General features: G+C 47.9%; 1 long non-coding RNA gene across 3 annotated transcripts; it reads left to right on the top strand.

Annotated features, from left to right (window-relative positions):
- Positions 1–8,466: 8,466 nt before the first annotated feature.
- LOC123941200 lies at positions 8,467–11,582 on the top strand. 3 transcript variants are annotated; one of them, XR_006818232.1, is made up of 3 exons: positions 8,467–8,533; positions 11,134–11,273; positions 11,388–11,582. It is a non-coding gene; the product is annotated as an uncharacterized LOC123941200 (long non-coding RNA). The 3 variants fall into 3 exon arrangements; XR_006818234.1 differs by lacking the exon at positions 8,467–8,533 and adding an exon at positions 10,689–10,799; XR_006818233.1 differs by lacking the exon at positions 8,467–8,533 and adding an exon at positions 10,739–10,853.
- The last annotated feature ends 8,804 nt before the right edge of the window (positions 11,583–20,386 follow it).

Here is a 20,386-nt window from a genome sequence, read left to right as displayed (position 1 = left end):
TGAACCGCAAGAGAGACCATGAGATGGGATGGGGAGGAGAGGTAATAGTGGACGCCAGCCGGGGCTAGCGGGCAGATCGCTGAGCTCTGGATGGGAGGGAGGGACTGAAGCAGGGGTGTTCGGTAAGTGGAAACAAAGGCAACTTGATTCAGAGTCTGGAGGTTGAGGTTCCCACCCCCACCGTCCCCGCTGGTTAAGGCCGGGATGCTCCAGCGGAATTTCTCTGGTGGCCGTGCTCATTCAGCTGGTGCTTAACACCCGGTCAAGGTTGATCAAGGGGAGTAGGGCTTTCTGTGGCCGCTAATTGGGTGCTATAAGGAACAGACCCCCCAAAATGTAGTGTCAGCAACTGTGTGTTGCATAATCAGCTGCTTGGAATGCCCACCGGGGGATTAGACCGAGATAAGCGAGTGCTGTAGGTGTCTGTAAGACAAGCAGCGTGTCAATTACACCGCCGATGGCCAGATTTATGTGCTTTTTGGCAGGGCCGCGGAGCTATTAATCATGTCTCATGGAGCAGGCCCCATGTAAACCAAAAGCAAATGGCACATCTCGTGGACCAGCCAAAACAAAAAAGTCACATTTCCCCTTATATCTTCTGCTGATGTCTAAGGTGCTAAAAATGAGAATGGACACACAGAGGTCTGAAGCAGTAATCGAGTACGACCTACCCATTTCTTCCATTTCTTTTCTCCTTTTTGAGAAAGGAAGACCTCACCCTGTTTTCTGAGCCAGGGAGACTGGCTTCCTAGTCAGCAGCTGGAAATGGCATATTTCGCATAAGAATGCACCCGTTCCAACATTTTCTTTTAATGACAGAGTGAGGGTTTCATGGCTTTCCTTTACTTTTATGACAATGTCGTTGAGATGGGCCATACATGTAGATTTCCTATTACTTCTAAGCTACGTATCTTACAAAGTGCAATACATCTAATGTCATAATTAAATGTCGTCAGGCTAATGTGTATGAGTGTTTTGAGCTTTATCACTAATTGCTGTGTTAGCATGAATTAGACAGTGAAGTAATTAGAAGCCGAAATGCATCTGTGTCATGTGCTGGGGTGCAGTTTCGGGGGTGGATGCGCTGTGTGTTTTGTGTATGTGCGAGGGAGCATATGCCCGTGTGAACCCGCTCTTCCCTCTTCTCCCTTGTTTCCAGTCGCCTCAAAGTGCTTGCTAGTCTCTCTTGTCTGTGCAGAAGTCTCTGAAATGATGCCCACAATGGAAGCTATTGTCTCTAAGAGGGATTCCACGTCGCTTTAAATAAGCCATCTTCTGTAATCAGCAGGGAAAGCTTCACTCTGAAAACCAGAATAAATGCAAGACAGGTTTTAGGGTTTCAAGAACGCCTGTTTATCTTCAGGACAGATTAGTTAGGATCAGGGTGTGAGTAGAGTGTGGGAGAGGCAGCAGGAGTTGCAGGAGAGAGAGAAAAGGAAGGCATTTGTTTTCAGCTTGATATCCTTGCTAATCTTCCCACATTTGTCAAAGCCTCAGGGGCCGTCCTGCTGTCCTGCTGACCATGTGACGGTTGAGCTTCTCATCTACCTCTTTCCATCTGCCCTCACTCCTTCTTGGTTTGTTACTAAACAGGAGTCAGAAGAGAGACCTATACACATCATGTTCTGGCTTTGGGTTCCCGTACCCTCCTAGGGGGAAGGTCAAGGCACAAGACAAGGACTTCCTCACGAAGGCTCTGGGTCCAGGAGAGATCCTGAGCTGACCCTGGCCTCCTCCGACACAGGGTTCCTTTACAACAGTTTCCAGTCAGTGGATACCTGTGTGTGTGTGTGTGTGTGTATTAGGGTGTGCGTGTATCCTCTGGGCAGCCCATGGAGCTGAGGAAGACAATGTGACAGCCTCAGGGAAAACTCTATCCTCCAATAACTTTTATCTGCTGGTGAGGTCATTACCACCTGCTTGATTTCTCAGGCAATTTTAATTCATGGCTGCCCAGCGATAGGGAATCTCAGGGGGAGAGAGTCCTTCACTCTATTGAGTTACCTCATAGGCTGTTCCCACAGCCCCAAGATAGACCGTGTGCTTGGCCCGTAACTGTCTTATTCACCCAGGTGTTTTTTTATAGGATGGATTTATGCGTCGGCGCCGCTAATATCTGAGCAGCTTTTCACTGTGGTTTTAGCTCTTGTCCTCGAAGGACTGTCGTAGCCCATGGAGTTGTTCCCCTCCTCTGGTAGGAACAGAAGAATGAGAAGGACCCTGCCGCTGTCTGACAGTTTTGACAAGCCTTGTCAAATTCCCATTCCCAGAGGTGCCTCTTGCCCATTAGGAGGCTGATTGCTTCCAGGGAGTCTCCTGAATCCCAGCAGAGACATGATCAAGGTCTAATGCACCTCCTGCACACGGGGCCTCCCTCTCCTTGACCAGCAAATTCTGACAGAATGGCTTGTCAACAAGTAGGCCCGGGGTAGGAAGATAAAGAGTTGTCATTTAGAAATAAATGCTGTTATTTCTCTTCACAATTTGTAACCTCTTTTTCAGCTCTTTTCCAACCCCTCTCCCTCCGCTCCTCCAGGCCCCTGTCTTGCTTACTGGCAAAATGCTCCCACAGCTGCACGGGGACGGGCCTCTCGCTTGGCAGGTGTGCACTGGCTGCGGGGGCAGGGGGTGCTTCTCACTCCTTACCTTCCTGCGCAGCCTCCTCCCTGCTTTTAAAAAAAATTCCAAGGCAGTGTGAAAGCATGTCAGAGGTAGGTCACGAAACGCACCCTGCGCATCTCTAAAATGGGCAAGAGATAGCTTTTATTCCTCCTTCTTTGCTTGACTGGTGATGTTCCCTGTTCCTTGCATATTTCACGATTTCTAATTTAAATCACTTACACTTAATACAATAGCATGGACTCTCCTTCACTTGGCTATTTGTCTGTCAAGTCTCCAGCGTCGAGGGTTTTGTGTTATCGTTTCTCCCCCCACCAGAGAGCTCACCACCTTGTGCTGCTTTTGGTTGTTTTCTTGTCTATATTGGTGCATAGAAACTGCAGGATTCACGAGGCCCAGGACTGTGTCTGTTGTGTTCCTAGCTGTATGACATCTCTAGTATTGGACTTGGTATAGAAATGATGCTCAATAAATGTTAGTTGAGTGACTGCATGAGTGAATGTGTGTGCTTTGTTGTACATAAGACACTGTGCCAAGCGCCAGGGCAGGACTGGCCCTGATCTTCAAAAATGTATTATGTGGGGGGCGCCTGGGTGGCTCAGTCAGTTAAGTGTCTGACTCTTGATTTCTGCTCAGTTCATGACCTCAGGGTTATGAAATTGAGCCCGAGTCAGTCTCTGTCCTGGGCAAGGAGCCTGCTTTAAGATTCTCTTCTCTCTCTCTCTGCTCTGCCTCCCCTCTCCCGTTCCCTCTTGGGTGCACTCTGTCTCTCTGAAAAAAATACGTGTTATGCGGTAGGGCAGATGAGACCTATCAGATCCTGATAATAAATTACTGAGTAAGGGAATTGCTCCATAAGAGAATAAAACAAGTATCTGTGGTAGTGGTGGAGAAAAGCAAGGGGGGGGGGTCAGGAAAGTTCCTTGGAAGATGCAGCATTTCAGTTGGGCCTTGAAAGATGGGGGGGTCTTGACAGATAAAGATGGGGCAGGATGGAGGCTCGGAGGAGAAGCACGTGTGGTTTTTGGTGGTCTACATGCATTTGCCCGACTTTCAGCAATAGCTCTTGGTTTTCTGTTGGGTGTAAGGAAAGACCCCTAGTGCCCCTCACTGGGTCCAACGGGGCCTTGGAGGTAGCTGAGGACCCGGACTGGCCAATAAGACTCATGAGACTCAGGACTAAATATGAAAGATGAGTTGGGGCACCTGTGTGTCTCAGTCGGTTAAGCCACTGCCTTCGGCTCAGATCATGATCCCAGGATCCTGGGATCGAGTCCTGAATAGGGCTCCTGGTTCAGCGGGAACCTGCTTCTTCCTCGAACCTTCCTTCCTTCTAGGAACCTTGCCTGCCTCTCTCCGTGCTCAAGCTCTCTCTTTCTCCCAAATAAATAAATAAAATCTTTAAAAAAATAAAAAAGAAGGAAAGAAGGAAAGACAAGTGACAGACACTTCACAAAAAAAGAGATAGCAATGGCAAATAAATAGATGAAAATATGTTTGCATTGTTAGCCATCAGGATATGCAAATTAAAACCAGTGAGGCTCCAATACACATCTACTAGAATAGAAAAAATTAGGGGCGCCTGGCGGCTCAGTTGGTTGAGTGTGTCTGACTCTTGGTTTCAGCTCAGGTCATGATCTCAGGGTTGTGAGATTGAGCCCCGGTCAGGCTCTGCATTCAGCACTGTCTGCTTGGGATTCTCTTTCCCTCTGCCTGTCCCCATGACTCATTCTCTTTGTCTCAAATGAATAAATTAATAAAATCTTAAAAAAAAAAAAGCAGGTGAAAGGATAAATGGAATGTGGATGTCCCTACATTGGAATAGTATTCAGCAAATAAAAGGAACCCAACACTTGGATCCATCTTAAACACTATTTTGCATGAAAGAAACCCCATATGAAATAATACGCCCTTGATCCCATTTATATGAAGTTCAAGAACGGACAAAACTAATTTAAGGAGATTGAAATCAGAATAATGGTTGCCTCTGGGCAGAGAGGGAGGCTGAGAGGGAAGGTCCACTGGAGAACTTACTTGGGTTCCTGGTGTATAAATAAATATTTGTCAAAATCCATTGACTTTATACCTAAGATCTGTGTGCTTTATCGCAGGTCAATGGTACCTCAATTTTTACAAGCCAGAAAACGTAGAGCAAATTGAAAGAAGAAAACAGTTTTCATAGTTCTACCACCCAAAGAAAATCACTATTGACATGTTAGCAGAATTCCTTCCAATATTTTCATTTTTTGTCTGCTCGTTTAAAAAAAGTTGTAACCATATTTATATTTAATATTTTGTTCCTTTTTCAATGAATATGACCTCATAGGCATTTCCTATGTTACAATATGGATTTCAAAACGCGCCTTTTTTTCCACGCTGTGCGTTTGCAATATTCCATGGCTCACTTCTTCCATCTCCTGCCTCCAGCCGTGTCCTAACTCAACGATGTTCCCATTTCTGGCTTCAGCCACCGAATTACTGCCTTATGACACATTCCCGGAAACAGAATAGCTCAAAGACAATGAGCACTTTGATGTTTCTGGACACACACGTAGCTTAAACATTGGTTTTTGTGTCTTAGGAAGATTCAAGCACACATGTCCAGACTGAAACAGCGAATGGCTGTCCATATTGTAGTTTTTAAATGGGTGTTCTGTATGAGCCATCAACCCAAATTCACTTCTGGGTCTGTATCTCTTGCTTTGCTGTCTATCCGGGAGCCGAAGGGACCCAGATCCGTGGCAGAGTGAATTATGCATTGGTATGTGTGGCTCTAACTCAAACACTTGCACAATGCTGGCAGTCTCATTTTAATTTGTGGAAATAAAAAAAAAAATCCATGTCAAAGCTGTTAGATTAGCCTTCAGGATTCCCCAGTTGCCCTGGAGCTTAGTGTTCAGCTTGACTTCTCTCTTACTGAGCTGGGTCACCTCTGCTCAGAAACCCACTCTGGGGAAAGCGTGGGACCTCGAAGCCAGCTCTCTCTCGTCTAGGGCTCTTGCTGGCTTGTCTTCCCAGTGTCCGTCCTTCCATGTCCTGGGACTCCTCAGTTCATCTCATCTGTGGGGAAAGTCCTGGCCAACGCCAGAAAGGGAAGGATTGACCCTGTATTCGGTGTCACAGGCTGCCGCCGGGCACAGTTTCTCTTACTTAATTATCCAAGCTGCCCCTTGAGGCAGAGGTTGGGATTTCTATTTGACCAGTGGAGAAACTGAGGCCCAGAGAGTTAGATAAGCTGCTCCTCTGTAGAAAGTTTTGTTCAAATAATAGATGTTTATGGTCTGGAGATAAAGCAGCAAGTCAAATCTTGTGTTTCTTCCCCACTGCAGCAGCCCCTTCCGGGAGAGGCCCCGAGGCTCTGTGCAGCAGGAGATAAGATGCGGGAGCTTCCAACCTGCGGTGGCGGGAGGCTTGTCTGACGACACCAGGGTGTCTGCAGTGGGGGTTTGAGAACAAAGTATTTGTGGGACAGGCTGAGACTGAGGCCCCTTCTCCACTGGTTGCTCTTGGCGGCCCCCTCCGTCAGACCGTGGCTGCATCAGGATGGCCAGATTTCCAAGTTACTTTGACACGGAGAGAAAACAGCTGCCTTCCTGTACAGCTGAAGCTACCATGGGGTTCTCCTTTGAGCTGCCCCTTTGCAACAGAGTGATTTTTTCCCAGCAGGAATGGGAAGAGTGGAGGACTGTTGAGAGTGTCAGGTACAACTCAGAGAGGGGAAGGGACATGAGGTGAGTTTCGTGACAACACCAAGTCTAGATTTCAGACTTTAATCCATAATTCCATAATTCCATTTTCCCAGAAGAGGATTGAGTTTCACTGGCCCCTTGGGACCCCTCTTTGGGTCTTACGGGGAGTGTTTTAAGTGAGGTTCCTGCCCATTTGCTTCCCGACCCGACCAGCAGAGCTTCCAAATGTGGAGGGACCCTATTAGAAGTGATGACCTAACCAAAGTCTTGTACCAAACTCTTGGCTGGAGATGACAGACCCCAGGACCCTGGCCACCTTGGCTCTGCCTGGCTGCCCTGAGCTCTGAGGGCATTACCTACCCTCACTGTGAACTATGCCTCTGACACACTGCTTGGAGATTCTGTGTAGAGTACCAGCAGAGGGGCACCTGGCTGGCTCAGCCAGTGGAGCAGGAGACTCTTTTTTAATTATTTTTAAAAAGATTTTATTTATTTGTCTATTTGAGAGAGAGAAAGAGAGAGCGCGAGCAGAGGGGGCAGGGCACAGGGGGAAGAAGACTCCATGCTGAATGCGGAGCCGAGGCAGGGCTTGTTCCCAGGACCCCAAGTTCATGACCTGAGCCAAAATCAAGAGTTGGATGCTTAACTGACTGAGCCACCCAGGCACCCTGAGCATTTTCTCATCTCTTGATCATTTTGAGATCTCTTGATCTCAGGGTTGTAAGTTTGCGTCCCATGCTAGGTGGAAAGATTACTTAAAAAAAAAAAAAAAAAGTACCAGCAGAAACATTGCACATGCTACCTTAGCCTTAGGGCAAATGGTTTTCAGTACAAAAGCTAAGGATAAACTCCTGAGGCTGAGGGACCTGTGTTTGTAATCTCCCTCTCTCCTTCATGCATTGAATAGACAAAGTTTGAACCAGTATCTTGGATTTACAATCTTATCTTTATGTCCATGGGAATACTACCAAGTGGGGGAGGGAAGAGGGACAGAATGAGACAGAAGCAGAAAGAGGAAGACATGGAGGGAGAAATTGCATTTTACCAGCAATATTCAGAATCGCTCTCCGTGGATCATAAACCGTTGAGAAACCTCCTTGGCATTGTCCGGCTTTAAGTAATGTTCTGGGTGCTATTAACGCGCATCCAGGATCCTTGGATCATCCTGGAACTAGGTGGCAACATGAACCAATACGTAAAGAAGGGACATTGGAGTCAGGGACATCAGGGTCTGAATCCCAGCTATGTTTCCTGTTGATTCTATGACCACAGGAAGCTGTCGAAACTTTCCGCCAAATGGGGACGATAATACCCACCTTACGACACTGTTCTATTAACTGAGTGAGAGAAGGCATATGAAAGTAATAAGCACCTTATTTAATTGGATGTTCAACCCACACAATTCTCGGCATGGTAGCTTTATCTTAATATGGTCTCTTGCTGTGGCCCTAATCTTGCTTTAGAGAGGGAGGGGAAGGGGCAGAGGGAGGAGAGACAATCTTTTTTTTTTTTTTAAGATTTTATTCATTTATTTGGAGAGAGCAGGTGGGAGTGGACGGGGGTGGCGGAGAGAGAGAGAATCTCAAGTGACTGTGCACAGAGCCTGGAGCCCAACGTGGGACTCAGTCTTACCACCCTGAGATCATGACCTGAGCCGAATCAAGAGTCAGACGCTTAACCCCCAGGTGCCTGTGGCACTAATCTTAACAATGAGTTTCTCTCGACACTCTGATAATTGCCATAGTCTTTAAAGCAATGTCCAGAACAGACCTAACTCACCGAACATTTTATGCTTTAACAATGAGTGTTTCGACGAAGTCTGCCTTGACAGAGAGAGGGTGGAGGGGTCATATTTGCAAACACAGGCAGAACAGGTAGCTCCTGTGAATGTATCTGCTCATTTGGTATATTCATTCCGTAAGTGAGAAGGACTAGTCAGTCCTTGAATCATTGCGTCTTGCCGCAGTCCTGGGAAGGAGCGATCATCAGCTGTTGCAGAGAGAGAAACTGAGTCTGGGAGGGTTAGTGGGGTGTCCCAGCTGACTCTGCTTGTGAGGGGAAGAGCTAGGATGCCAAGCTTCCCCATTTTTCAGGCTATGGATATGTGGTTTGAATACAACACAGTAATATAGATGTTCCTGCATTTCGTTATCCAAGGTGACACAGCTCGGCTCTCCTGTGATTTCTTCTCTTCTGCCTGCTCTTCAGGCACAGGTGCTTGAAAGGTGAGTACCTGTTGCACCTCTCTGGTCTGAGTTGACAGGGAGCCCTGTGCAAGAAGGAAGAAGGTTAGTGACCTCACCGGCGTATCACCGCTGTTGACATCTGGGCTCGTACACATTTTTATTTTTCAAACTTTTATTGTGTCTTGTTTTATAGACAGTTTTTACCATTTATTACCAAGGGGAAATGGAACAATTGCAATCCCAGAATCTTACAAGCTTCCTTTTTTTTTTTTTTTAAAGATTTATTTATTTGAGAGACAGAGAGCATGAGCAAGTGCACGAGCAGGGGGAGTGGCAGAGGGTGAAGCAGGTTCCCCGCTGATCAAGGAGCCGGACGCGGGACTCCATCCCAGGACCCTGGGATCATGACCTGAGCTGAGGGCAGAGGCTTAACTGACTGATCCACCCGGGCGCCCTCAAGCTTCTTACGTCTTGATCCATGCCTGGTTTTCTTGGTGCATTCCCAGATGGTATTTGAAAATATTTCCAGTGCTTTTACTCCTGTGTGGTTTTCACCCAACCACGAACCCTCAGTCCTTCTGAGCCACCCTTTTGGACTGTGGTCCCTGGAGTGGGTCCCTCTTCCCCTCGCTGGTGGGGCTTTGAGAACAAACCCCCATGTTTGTTGGGGTTTGCCCTCTGGGCTCACCGTGCCTACCCCTTCCTCGGTATCTCTGAGTACCTGCAGGCCGGAATTCCTACCTGTCCAGAGGAAGGGCATTCCCTTTTCTCTTTTGTAAGCCATGGAATCATACTCTATATTTTCAAAAAATTCTATTCCAAGCTAATCGTAAATGTAAAAAGATTTGGCTTTAGAGAGATAGGTTTTAGATCTGAGAAGTTTACTTAACATGGCACATCTCATTCCTAAGAAAAGGGAATTTGCTCAGGGACTTGAGAAACCATCCAAGCTTAGATGCTCCTTGGAGGGTTTTGGAAATGTAGAGACCTGGGTTTGGAATCCTGGATGGGCCAGAACATACGAAGCAGGTCCCTTAACCACCCTGTTCCTCTGTCTCCCAAATGGGAGGTTGGTATGGAGCTCAGAGGGGTGGCAAGGGTTAAGTGAGACGGTGACTATAGACGGGGTCCTACAGCTTCAGGCCCCAGTAGGTGCTGCAAGGACAGTCAGAGCAAGTAATCCAGAGGCCGAGGGGGGCCCTTCTCTTTTGCTGGATAGAGAATGCCTGCGTGAAAGAGTCTGAAATGGGGATGATTCATTATTTAGCTCTACCGGGAGCCCTGCCCAGCTGTGTCTCTGCTCCTGTCTGCTCTGCTGAAAGGACGCAGAAGAGTTAAACGGGAACATAGTTCTTACGCTGTTTTGGGGTTTTTATTCTTTGTTCAACATCAAAGTGGGTCCACATTCCCTTTTGCCAGTTTATACATATTGTTGCACTCAGAGAAAGGCTGGAGGAGCGGCGCGGGCTGCCTGATTAGCGGTGAATCCCTTGCAGGCCGGCTTAGGAGGCCAAATGGATTCTACCCTGTAATGTTTTAATGATAAGGGGGGTGGGGGGAAGCTCCCTCCCTTTCAGAAGGAGACTTTGCGGAGGCCCTGCTAATAAATCATTTGTTCGCTGTAAATGCACTTTCGCATTCCCTGAAGTACTTCCTCAGATGGGTCCCCCTTGAAATTTCTCATCAAGGGCAAATAGCTCCCAGCCCCGATAGCCGAGCCCCTCTCCAGCCGCCTCCGAGGACAGGGCTTCAGCTCGTGACCAGCCCCCGGGACTCATGAGCGCACGAAGCCCGTGTCGCATGGGGAAACAGAGTCAGAGGGACCACTCTGTCTCCACTCCCCTGCCCCGCCCATCACGCTTGATTTCCCCTTCGGCTCTGAATTGCACGAGAGATGAAAACCAGTGCTATCAAGGATTTGGAAACTGGCGGAGGCTGTCCCAGTAACCCTCACAGTTGCCTGACATCCCTCCTTCCCCCAAGCCTGCCCTCTTCCAAGGAAAGGCTGCAGAACGTGGTGTGGCTCAGCAGGTTTGCCTCGCTCTGAAGGTAGCCACGGGGGCTCCAGCAAAAATGGAGCTGGAGAAAGTCACTGCGCCCCAGGAGTTGGGGATTGCACTGGCCTGTCGGAATCGAATTCTCTTCCTCCTTCCAGCAGGCCCTGGGAGAGCCACGTGGTCCCTTCCGGGCCAGGCTCCCCTGGGCCTGCACCCCTGTGCGTCCCGTCCAGCCCCGGGGGGAAGCTGCCTGCCTGTTCCATCAGCTGGAGTCATTTGGAGCCCGCCAGGTTCTCCTTCCTGTACAGGTGTGCAGCTGGGATAACCGATGATTAATGCATGTGTCTGGCCGGGCCTTCCGGGTAATTCGATTTGCTTGATATCCAGAGTACCCCCCGCCCCCCTTCCTTCCTCCTCCCTTTCTTTCCCTGAGTTTGTGGCAGTGTTTACCTTGGTTGGTGTTTTCAGTTGATGAATGACACTTGTTTCTGGTGTTCGTTTCCGCCCAAGTTGTAATTAAATTTTGCACGACGCTTCTGTAATTATGGATCGGGGCCTCCCTCCCCCATCAGACCTCTCAAAAGTTCTCCAGCAGTCAGAACTTTTTTTGTCCTTCTCACCAAACAAACTCCAATGCTGCAGGGCCATTACCTCCGGATTCTTCGGTTTGCGATGGCAAAAGCCACATCCTGCTTCCTGATGGGATCCATTAGGCTGGAGGGGGGAACAGACTCCCAGAGAGACGGGCTTGTCTGCTGGAGGAGAGCTGTGCTCTGTTCCAGGTAAGGGGACGTCTGCAAAATTACCCCTTCTCGGAGATGCCACCCCACCCGGCGGGAGGGGTCCTGTCTCTATAAAGGGTGAGGTGAGGTTGTGTTTTCTTTTCTCCTTTTAAGAGCTCTGTGGAAGAGGAAGCAGCCTGTATCTGTTCCAACTGAAAGAATGCCCGCACAGCCGAGCCAGCAAGAGCAATGAATTCACGGTCCAGGAAATAGATGAACAAAACCAACCTAGGTTACTATCTGTCTGCAAAGCTGAGATAAAATTAGAGCAAATATGTCTGGTTCCGTTTATGCTGGGTCCACACTGAGGCCAAGAAGTAAACTGCACATGCTTCTGGGGTTGCAAACACTGGCTGAGTTTCTTCAAATATATATCCCACTGCTTTTGTTTTGGTTTGCCTAGTTCCCTCTTAGAAGACTCATGAGGAAGATATTCTGCATTGGAAGAGGAGAAAACTTTATTCTTAAGAAAGCACTGAGAGGCATGTGAGGCCCATGAGGATAAGGGGACGGCCTAGAAACACCTTTATGGTTTCAGTGCTAGGTTTGTGGGGACACACCAGAGTATGGGTTGTTGTCCTTGTTTCCCTGGGCAGAGCTTCCAACCCTTTTGGGGACAAGGGAAACAAGTTGGGACTCTGGAGCAGAGGAAGGAGCTGGTCCTCTGTCTCTGATGAGTGCTGGGACCTTGCACAAGCCATCACTCAGCCTCCTTGTCCTCGCTACAGATGAAGGGAGTCAAATAAAATAACGTCCTAAAGTCCCTCAGAGCCTTATGTCCAGAATCTAATTACCGCCACCAGGAGTTCTGTTGTATGACCAAGCAATAACGGGAACCAGGCGGTCAAAGGAGGCTGCCAGAAATGTTAGGAAAGCCCTGTCTCCCTCTGAATGGCAGGAGGAGGGACCACAGAGGGAGAGGTGGGCCAGAGATCCAGTAGAGAGTAAGCAGGAGGAGTGTTTGGGGAACGGGGAGGAAGCTGAATGGGTGGAGAAAGTGCCAGGATGGGTAGATTGGACTGGAGGGCGAGGGTGTTCTATTCTGGCCCAAGTTTTAGAACCTGAGCTTGCGGGCAAAAGACAGCTATCGGAAGTGTGGTGGACCAGAGGGAAGGCTAGACAAGTTGTGTTTCGGCGACAGTGTGGAAACAGATCAGTCTTCATTTTTTTTTTTTTTTTTTAATTTTTAAAATGATTTTATTTATTTATTTGAGAGAGAGAAAGACAGAGAGCATGAGCACAGGGAAGAGGCAGAGGGGGAAGCAGGCTCCCCGCTGAGCAGAGAGCCTGACGCGGGGCTTGATCCCAGGACCCTGAGATCATGACCTGAACTGAAGGCAGACGCCCAACCAACTGAGCCACCCAGGCCCCCTGACCAGACTTTCTTTGCTACAAATACTGGACTCTCAGTGGGGATAGAAACTTCACCTTGCCGTACTCCAACGCGCTCCCGAACATGGCTCTTCCCTGCTCAATGGTGCTCAGTCAGTCAGTGATAGAGGACTGGGTCAGAGGACGGGGTGGAAGGCAAGTGACCGCTTGTGGAGAGTGGTAATTGCATTAAAAGTTTATTTCATTGTGGTAAAAGATCCATATTGTAAAATTTACCATTTTAGCCACTTCTAGGTATGGAATTCGGTGGTGTTTAGTACCTCCACATTGTTGTGGAACCATCACCACCATCCACTTCCAGAACTTTCTCATCGTCCCAAACAGAGACTCTGTACCTATTAAACAGTAAGTCCTTGTTCCTCCCTCTCCCTAGCTCCTGGGAACCACTATTCTACCTTCTTTTTCTATAAATTTGCCTATTTTAGGTATCTCACATAAGAGGAATCATAAAATATTTGTCCTTTTGTGTCTGGCTTTTTCTTTATTTTTTCTTTTAAAGATTTTATTTAGGGACTCCTGGGTGGCTTAGTTGGTTAAGCATCTGCCTTTGGCTCAGGTTGTGCCAGGTCTTAGGGTCCTGGGATCTAGCCCTGCATCCTGCTCCCTGCTCGGTGGGAAGCCTGCTTCTCCCTCTCCCACTCCCCCTGCTTATGTTCCCTCTCTCACTGTCTCTTTCTCTGTCAAATAAATAAATAAAATCTTTTAAGAAAGATTTTATTGGGGCTCCTGAGTGGCTCAGTGGGTCAAGCCTCTGCCTTCAGCTCAGGTCATGATCCCAGGGTCCTGGGATCAAGCCCCACATCGGGCTCTCTGCTCAGCAGGGAGCCTGCTTCCCCCCTTCTCTCTCTCTGCCTGCCTCTCTGCCTACTTGTGATCTCTCTCTGTCAAATAAATAAATAAAATCTTAAAAAAAATTTTTTTATTTACTTGAGAGAGAGAGTGCACCAGTGGGACTATTGAGGGGCCAGGTAGAGGGTAGAGGGAGAAGAAGAAGCAGGCTCCCTGATGAACAGGGACTCTGATGACACAGGGCTCAATCCTAGGACCCTGGGATCATGACCAGAGCTAAAGGCAGATGCTTAACTGTCTGAGCCACTCAGGCGCCCTGTGTCTGGCTTATTTCATTTAGCGTGATGTCCTGGAAGTTCTGTGTTGTGATGTGTGTCAGACCTTCACTCCTTTTGAAGGCTGACTAATAATCCGTTGTAGGTGTAGACCATGTTTTGTTTATCCATTCATCTGCTGATGTTCACTTGGGTTGTTTCCACCTTTTGGGTCTTGTGGGTGATGTTGCATTTAAAATTTAAAATTTGGCGGAGGAAAGTCTTATTCTCTATAAGGCATGCTGTGCGTTGGAAAACATTTCTCTGTGGAGATCTTAGAGCAACTGAGATATTCCTCGATGTCCCAAGTGGCTTGGATGGTCTTGGAGAACAGGACCTGAGGGTTGTGGGGTATGTGGAACTAGAATGACTTTTTTGACAGCTACTTCAAACTCTCACTACGGTCATTAGAAAAGGTCTCGGTAGAGGAAGGAAGGCTTCCTGGGAAGACTCCTCTGCAAGGAGGCGAGAGAATCCATCTTCTGCCCTCAGTCCCTACCCCTGTGTGACTTTTTTTTTGCTCTTACCCCTCAACCAAATCCACGCATGAGGATGGATTATTTGCCAGAACAAGCACTGACTGACCTAAAACCAATTTGTTGTTTCTCCCAAGAAGTATTTGCCTTTTCAGTCTCATCTCTTCTTAGGGTATAAGATTTGGGTTTGTTTACTGTCAAATGGGCCCCAGCGTTTGACCCTCGGATGGAAGAGTTGTGGACAGTCTTTCTAGACCTCCTACCTTGCTGTAAACCTTGCTCAGGTGACTTCTTCTCATACACCATTTGGGCTTGAGGAAGAAGGTACTGGGTCTTTGGGGGAAGACTTTGTCCTCACAGGAGGAATGGGGAAGGAATTCGAAATCCGGAGGATGGGAGAATCATCCCCTTGTTTTTGCTGCTTTTTGGTCACCGCCTTTCGTGGTGAGAACCCACACATTGTCCCAGGGGTCTGTGCAGAACTTTGAAGCTTCTAAGCTTTTCTGGAGAGGGGCAGCCGAAACCATGACTCCCTTTCTTTGGGGACTATCTAGACATTTTAGCATTGGGGAAATTCCCCTTAATTGGTTACACGAGGTGTGACTGACCTGCCTGGATAAGGGACCCCCCAGGTGTTCGCACATAGAACCCCAAGAGAGTCAACTTCCATAAGCACTCTGAACAGCCGTGTAGCTTTCTGGTGACAAGCATCATCTCAGGGCTCCCACTCTGCCTCCACACGTCCAACCCCTGAGACTCAGAGCAGGCTTGTGCTATCCCAGGTAACCTCACAGAGATGTGACAAGAGTTGGGTTTCTGTGCTTCAGCAAGGAGGAGTAGAAAGAGAAGGGCTGGTGAACCAAGCAGCCACTGTGACAGGGTGTGGTCAAGGAACTTGCAAAGGGTTCTTTCTCTTTGGGGACCCAATAAGGAGGACAAAGTTTGTAGTATGGCTATCAAGCATTCAGTCCGCCAGTTCGCCTAAGAATCCTTATTGAGTACTTCTTATGTCCTGGGCGTACTTCTTTTAAGAGATAAAAGCGAGGTCTGTTTTTCGTGTACACACAGGTTGAGGGGAAAGGCAAGTTCATAACCAATTATAAGGCAGAGTGTGGAAGATTGTATTTCCCCCAAATGGCCATAGTAATTATTCTAAAATATAGTATATTACTAAAAATTTTAATGTAGAGTAAGGCCAACAGATTAGAAGACATTGAGTGCTGAAATGATAATTCAGTGGTGCTCACAGATTTCAAGAGGAGTGGGCATGCTGTGGCATGAGGGGCTACCTGGAGAAGCACCAGGATCATCAGGAGAGGAGGGAAAAGCTGCGGCAAGAGTCTCCACTGTGGGGACGCCTGGGTGGCTCAGTAGGTTAAGCATCTGCTTTCTTTTTTTTTTTTTTTTTTTTTTTAAAGATTTTATTTATTTGACAGAGAGAGATACAAGTAGGCAGAGAGGCAGGCAGAGAGTGAGAGGGAAGCAGGCTCCCTGCCGAGCAGAGAGCCCGATGCGGGACTCGATCCCAGGACCCTGAGATCATGACCTGAGCCGAAGGCAGCGGCTTAAACCACTGAGCCACCCAGGCGCCCTAAGCATCTGCTTTCAACTCAGGTCATGATCCCGAGGTCCTGGGATTGAGCCCAGCATTGGGCTCCCTGCTGGGTGAGGAATCTGCTTCTCCCTCTGCCTGCCTCTCTCTCTCTCTCCCCTTCTCTCACAAATAAATAAATACAATCTTAAAAAAAAAAAAAAAAGAATCTCCGTTGTGGTTTCAAAGGGAAGGCGCTGATGAGGTAGGGTAAGCAGACTTAGGTTTGGCTACTTGAGTAATTTAGTGGGCTCTGAGGCTTAGGGACTGTCCCTAGCTGTCTGGGACCTGGCCCTGGGGTGGTGAGGCTATGGAGATAGTAGTGCAGAGTGTGACAGACCAAAGACACGTTGGTTCTGTGTGGGCTTTGGATTGGTTGGTTTGTATTTGAAAAGTATGCTTGTGGGTAAATAATTTACTATCTCTAGGAACTGGTCAACCCTGAAAGGGACAATCTCTCCAGGGCTGGCAAGGCCCCAGACATCAAAGCATTAGATTACAGAAAATAAAAGATGTGATTCACACAGTGGTATTTTGGGTCCCATGTGTTTTCCAGAAACTTGTCACTCCTTCGTCAAGAAGGGGAATGGATTTCCTTGTACCTTGAGCTTGGAAGACCTTTGAGATTGCCTTGATGAAGTGATTGTGAAGGAAGTAACACCATGGCTTCCAAGGTTGGGTTATCAGAAACAACATGGCATCCACTTGCCTCTATTTTGGTTGGGATATTGGCCCTGGGAACGTAGATGCCAGGTTGTGAGGAAACCCAAGGCACGTAGAGGCGACATTGCTGATTCTGATTGAGAACCCCAGTTAAGGTCTCAGGTGTTAGACTGTATCAGGCACAGCGCATGTGAGTGAACAGTGAGATCCGGCCCCCAGTCTTTGAGCCGCGCTGGCTGATGCCAACTAGAGCAGAGGGAAGCGGTCCTCGATGAGCCTGCCCACGTGCACCTCTGTAAGCAGAATAAATGATGCCATTATTTTCAGCCCCTAGTCTTGGGGTAGTTTTTTGCACAGTGGCAGATATGGGCACACAGGGTAAGATCAAGCTGGGTCAGGGAGCATAGGATATTCTTGATACAAATGGGGAGGGTGGAGACAGGTCAGAAAAGACATCCCAGAAATAATAATGGCCAAGTCTGAGAGCTTTCTGTATGACCAGGTGCTATTTTAAAGGCTTCATGTGAGTCTGAACTGTTTCCATTCCCAAAACTTCTGACACCAAATGTGGGGCTTTGCCTCACACCAGAAAAAATTCTTTAACTCTCTGGACACCAGCTGGGGGTCCTATAGTTCAGTTCAGTTCAGACACTGCCTGGAGTTAGTGCAGACATCACAGGTTAGGGACTCTGTCCCACAAGACTGCTCCCACAACCCCATCACTGCAGACACCAATTACACGTCCCAGGTTATGACCTATCCTTCTGACCACGCAGCTATAAATGATCCCCTTCTCACGTTTGACAGCTTGCTAGAGTGGTTCCCACAACTCAGGAAAGCACGCTACTTCTTACTGTTTGTTACCAGTTTATATAAAGGTTACAGCTCAGTAACAGCCAAATGCAAGAGAAGCGTAGGGCAAGGGGTAGGGATAGGAGAGGTCCCCCGAGCTTCCATGCCTTCTCTGGGCATGCCAGCCTCCCAGGACTTGGATATGTGCTCCAGCTTAGAAAGTCACCAAACCTATTGTTTATGGTTTTTTATGGAGCTTCCATCACATAGGCTTGAGTGATTAACTCACTGACCATTAGAGAGTGAATTCGATCTCTAGCCCCACTCAACTCCCTGGAGTTGTGGGGCTGGGGCTGAAAGTTCCAGCCTTCTCCCCCCAGGTCGGTTCCTCTGGCAACCAGCCTTCTTCCTGAAGCTCTCCGGGGGCCCACCAAGAATCCCCTGTTTAGCCCAAGCTCAAGTATGGAAAGGGGCTGGTTATGAGTAACAAAAGATGCTCCTATCTCTCAGGAAATTTCAAGGATTTGATTTTATTTATTTTTGAGTAAATTTGAATTCCAGTGTAGTTAACATACAGTGTTACAAGAGTTTCAAATGTACAATATAGCGGTTCTGCCCTTCTGTGTGTGACTCAGTGCTCATCATGACGAGTGAGCTCTCAATCCCCTTCACCTGTTTCACCCATCCCCCCCCCCCCAACCTCCCCGCTGGGAACCATCAGTTTGTTCTCTACAGTTAAGAATCTGTTTTTTGGTTTATCTTTGTTTCCCCCTTGGTTCATCTATCTATCTTTCTTTCATCTCTCCTTTTCTTTCTTTCTAAAGATTTTATTTACTTGAGCGAAAGAGCACAAGCAGGGAGAGTGGCTGCAGAGGGAGAGGGAGAAGGCAGCTGCCCACTGAACAAGGAGCCTGATGTGGGACTCAATCCCAGGATACTGGGATGATGACCTGAGTCAAAGGCAGATGCTTAATCCATCGAGCCACCTAAGCATCTCAATTGGGCTTGTTTCTTAAATTCCACATATGCGTGAAATCATATGATATTTGTCTTCCTCTGATGGACTTATTTCACTTAGCGTTGTACTCTCTAGAGCCATCTGTGTTGTTGCAAATGGTAAGATTTCACACCACTTCTTCTTTATCCATTTATCTATCCATGGACACTTGGGCTGCTTCCATAATTCGGCTATTGTAAATAATGCTGCAATAAACGTAAGGTACGTATATCCCTTCAAATTAGCATTTTTGTATCCTTTGGGTAAGTACCCAGTAGTGAAATTACTAGATCGCAGGGTAGTTCCATTTTTAATTTTTTGCGGAAACTACGTACTGTTTTCCACAGTGGCTGCACCAGTTTGCATTCCCGCCTTTCCCAAAGGAGGATTCCTTTTTCTCCACATCCTCACCAACACTTGTTACTTCTTGAGTCTTTGATGTTAGCCATTCTGACAGGCGCGAGGTGATAGCTCACCGTGGTTTTGATTTGTAGGAAATTCTGAGGATTTTAGAAGCTCTGTGGCAGGAACTAGGGAGAAGATCAAATATATATTTCTTATGGTATCACAGGGCATTAATTCATGTAATCCTTGTACTAACCCTACAGCGTTAGTACCAGTCCTACTCGGAAGGTGGGGAAACCAAGCTCGGAAGTCACACAGAGGAGCGCGTAGAACCAGGGTTTCAGTCAGGTGGTCTGGCTTCCGAGTGCGTGCTTTCAACTGCAAGATTACGTCGTCTTATTGATTCACAGCCTCCTTCTTTATCACAGAAAAACAGGGACCGCTCGTTCACTCATTCACTCAACATTTACGCAGTGCCTCCTTCATGGAGCAATGACGCATGAGCCGATCTGTAGAATGAAGAAGAGTTAGAACCTATACATGTGAATGCTAATCCTCTTGCAGAAGAGATAAAGACAGGGAAAAAACCTGATGCATATTACTGTAACCTTTTTTATTTTGGAATAAAGATAGATTCACAGGAAGCTGTGAGGAAAAGGTACAGGGAGGTCCCATGCTCACATCAGCTCTCCCTGCTTAAACTTGGCGTCTTGCCTCATGACAGGCCGACATGAGTGCAAAGGAACTGATATTGGTACAATTCACAAGCGATTTGGTCTTCCCAGTTCTACACGTGCTTGCGTGCGGGCCCGTGAGTGGACCAGAGTCATCTCCCACGCGGTCTCTCACGGTCAGCACGATCAAGATGCACAGCTCTTCCTTCACCACCAACCTCGCTCCGTGAGTGGGATCGGGATGTAGGGCTGGTGCAGTCGAACCGTGAACTGGCCAGAGAGGCAGGCAGAGCCCATGTGCACGGAGGATGTCCTCACATTAGGGGACTTGAAGATTGTATGGAAGGTTTGAAACAGTGATAAGGGTAAATACAGAAATACCTATAAAGAGGGGCGATGGGGCATCTTACGTTCATGCTGAGGTAGAAGTGGTTTCTGTTGGAGCCTGTCCTGAGAGTGGACTTACAGAGCTTCGAGGAAAGAGAGAACGGGGACAGTGGGGGTCCGTGTGTGGAGGTGGGTGGGTGCAGGCGACCAGCACCCTGACTCGCGCCGGCCTCATGTGTCTTCCTCTGCCCCTTGCTGGTCACTGCCTCCTGAGCCGCCCTGGGGCACCCCACCGCCCTCCAGCCCGTCTGACTCTGGCAACAGTCACACAGGATTATTGTGTTTAGGGTTTTTCTGTAATCTGGAGTGAAATATAGAGCACACCTTTACAGTTTATCTCATTTTCTTCCTGTCACCAAAGCAAAGTGTTAAGAAGAGTAAGTCATTTTACAGCTGCTGTTACTGCTGCTGCATTTAGATGAGAAAAATGATTTGCTTGAGCAAAGCGGCAATCAGATAAATCCCAGGAATTTGTGTCTTTTTAAAAAAAAAAAAGTGCTTGGGAATGGGAGGTGCTGCTGTCTTGTTCTTGGAGGGGGTGCGTCCGGATTCTTTGGCTTCATTTGGAAGGAGTCCTGTCAGTTCCGTCTGTCACTTTCGGAGTCGCGTTGGGATGGTAAGAAGGGAGGCGTTGTAGCCCTTTGGAGTCTGATAAAACCCTCTCCTTTCTCATGATCTCACTTAAGCCTCCCA

The sequence above is a fragment of the Meles meles genome, chromosome 5, assembly GCF_922984935.1.
Source record: "Meles meles chromosome 5, mMelMel3.1 paternal haplotype, whole genome shotgun sequence".
Taxonomy (NCBI): Eukaryota; Metazoa; Chordata; class Mammalia; order Carnivora; family Mustelidae; genus Meles; species Meles meles.
Note: the sequence above shows the minus strand (reverse complement) of the source record. Positions and strands in the feature narration are given on the sequence as shown.